The sequence below is a fragment of the Rhinoderma darwinii genome, chromosome 2 (assembly GCF_050947455.1).
Source record: "Rhinoderma darwinii isolate aRhiDar2 chromosome 2, aRhiDar2.hap1, whole genome shotgun sequence".
Lineage (NCBI taxonomy): Eukaryota > Metazoa > Chordata > Amphibia > Anura > Rhinodermatidae > Rhinoderma > Rhinoderma darwinii.
The window spans coordinates 219804987-219808069 of NC_134688.1; positions in this window are offsets into that span (position 1 = coordinate 219804987).

The window sequence follows — 3083 nt, forward strand, 5'->3', positions numbered from 1 at the left end:
AAAGCCCCCCCCCCGTGTAGATAAAGTCGTCTCCCCCCCCCCCCCCCGTAGATACAGCCACACACTTTTATTGCAATTAAAAAAAAAATAATAATTTTTTAACTCACCTTAATCCCGCTCCCACGCCGTCCGGCAGCCATGGAGACCTGCTCTCTTCTGCGCAGGTCTCCTGGGGGTTGAACACAGCGTCTATGAAAGGCGCTGATTGGCTGGGCAGGATGACTTTCCCTGTCACTCAGCGTCTTTCAAAAAAGGTACCAGTTGCTTCACTCGTGGAAAGGCGTGCCCGGAACGTGCCCGGTCATTCATTGCTTCTAATTGTACCTGTGTCCTATAGACACAGGTATAATTATAGTGCAGGAGGATATGGCGCTGGCGCCCCCCTCTAAGCTGTGCCCGGGGCACATGCCCCGCCTGCCCCCCCCCCCTAGCTACGCCCCTATGATATAACACAGTGGACCAACACCAGCAGATGACATGGCTCCCCAAACCATCACGGACTGTGGAAACTTCACAATGTATGGCAGGCAACTTGGATTAAGTGCCTCTCCACTCTTCTTCCAGACTCTGGGACCTTGATTTCCAAATTAAATGCAAAATTTACTTCCATCTGAAAACAGGACTTTGGACCACTGAGCAACAGTGTTGTCCACTGTGTTATATTAAGGATACATGTGGATGGAAATTTTGAAATCCCCATCCACTTGTATTGTCATGTAAATTGCTGCGGATTTGCGATTTAGAACCTACACGGCAAAACCGCCACATTTGGATGGACCCTAAGGCCCCATTCACACGACCGTAAATGGTCAGTGGTTTTGCGGACCCATTCAGTACTATTGGCCGCAGACACCTTTCCGTAGTGCTACGGATGGGTGTCCGTGCCATAGAACCATGCCGGGAATTATGGAGCATGTCCTATTTTTCGTATTTTACGGGCCGTGCTCTCATACTTTGTATGGGAACACGGCCCAAAAATGTGGCCGGCTGTGGCTGTGATTACGGGCATGGCCGTGTGCATGGGGCCTAAGGCTGGGTTCCCACGTAGCGTAAACTCTGTGAAATTTCTGCAACGGAATTCTGTGTGGACATTCTGCAGCATTTAGGCCGGGTTACCACGGGCCGGATACGCTGCATAAAAACTGGAACCCACTATGCCTTCCGTCCGTTTTTTTTCCAAACTGAATTTCCGCTGCGGAAAAAAGCGCTGGGGAGGAAGAAAAAAATTATTACCCCCCTCCCTCTTCTCTGCGCGTAGTCCAGCCTTGCTGGATGACATTGCAGGCCATGTGATTCTGCAGCCTGTAATTGGATGCAGCGATCACATGGGATGTAACGTCATCCCAGGAGGCCGAACTGCAGGAAGAAGCAGGGAGTTCTGGGTTGAGTTGCGGTGGAATTGCTGCAAAAGTCACAACACATGGCTTTCTGTTGCGGGTTTTGAATCCCCATTGAATTAAATGCGAAAAACATGCAATGAAAAAGCTTTTTTCGAAATCCCATCCACTTTGCTGCTACTGTAAATGCTGCGAAATTTTGACACAGAATTCTATTGTGGAAATTCCGCAGCGTTTATGCTACGTGGGGACCCGGCTTTACCCAGCCAGATTTATGCTGTTGTGGTTTTTACATAGTTTACGCAGCGGTAACACAATAAAAACCGCTAGAAATCCAACGTCTGGCACTAAATCCGCAGGCAAATCCGCTGTGGAAAAAATGCAGCGTTTCCACAGCACTATGAGTTGGAAAAACAGTATTTGGTGCGGATTTCTGCGACCGATTTAGGCTTCGTTCACATCTGCGTCAGGGTTCTGTTCATGGCTTCCGTCAGACCGTTCTGTCAGGGGAACCCATAAACGGAAACCAAATGGAAGCCATTCCATTTGCATTACCATTGATTTCAATTTCAATGTTAACTCTTCCGTTGCTAATGGTTTCCGCTTGTCACCGTTCTGTAGGATTTCTGTTTATTTGGCGGAATCAATAGTGTAGTCGACTACGCTATTGATTCTGCCAAAAAGATGGAAATCTTGTTGGACAGAGACAAACGGAAACCATTAGCAACTGAAGCGTTAACATTGAAATCAATGGTAATGCAAATGTAACCATACAGTTTCCGTTTGGTTTCCGTTCATGGGTTCCCCTGACAGAAGGGTCTGACGGAACCCATGAATAGAACCCCGACGCAGATGTGAACGAAGCCTTGCAGGCGTTTTTCTAGAGATTCTGCTTCAGATTTTTCATACGTTTTAGCCAAAACCAAGAACGGCACTGAAACAGAAGAAATATATGAAGAAAGGCCTTATAGGTCTCCTGTCCTGGATCCAATTCAGATTTTGCCTAAAAAACGCATGCAAAATCTGCACTGTGGGAACCCAACCTTAGGGTGTTCATAAGTGGCTCCCTCTTCCCTGCTTGTTTCTGCAGCTTGCTGTAAGTCTTGCAGGTTTATCTATAGGGGACAATTTTATTTTTTATTTTTATTTTTTATAAGGTTTAGTGTCCCTTTTAACAGGAGACGTGTGGAAGTGATGATTGTTCATGGGAAAACTCCTGAAGGGCGGTATATTATAGCTACAGATCTGCTGAGCTATTATGTTAAAACTGCACAAAAAAATACTATAAACCTAATGCACATGTATTCCCATATATTGTAACTTCTAAGTGCTTATCAAAAGTGAAAGTCTTCTAGCGGGGACATGATGCCTAAAAAAAGCTACACCTTGTCCTGCAAAAAACAAAACAAGGCCTCAAATAGAAAAGTAGACATTAAAATGAAAAAAGTTATGGCTGAGAGGCAAACAATACATTAAAAAAATTGGCAAAAATACTGCAACCTTCATAGGTCCACAATTGTTCCAGTATAAGCCCTTTATAGGTATTGATTTTAACATGCCGGCAACAGTAGTGATTCTGAATCGTATCGCTAACGTGTAAGGCGGTATACAATGTTTTTTTTTTTTTTACTAACCTAACAGAGTTGCATCAAAATGTATTTTGGATTGTAAAACATAATGATCTGGTTTCAGTGCACTATAAATGATGAATTCTTCATGGATATTCATCTATAGCACTCACAGGCT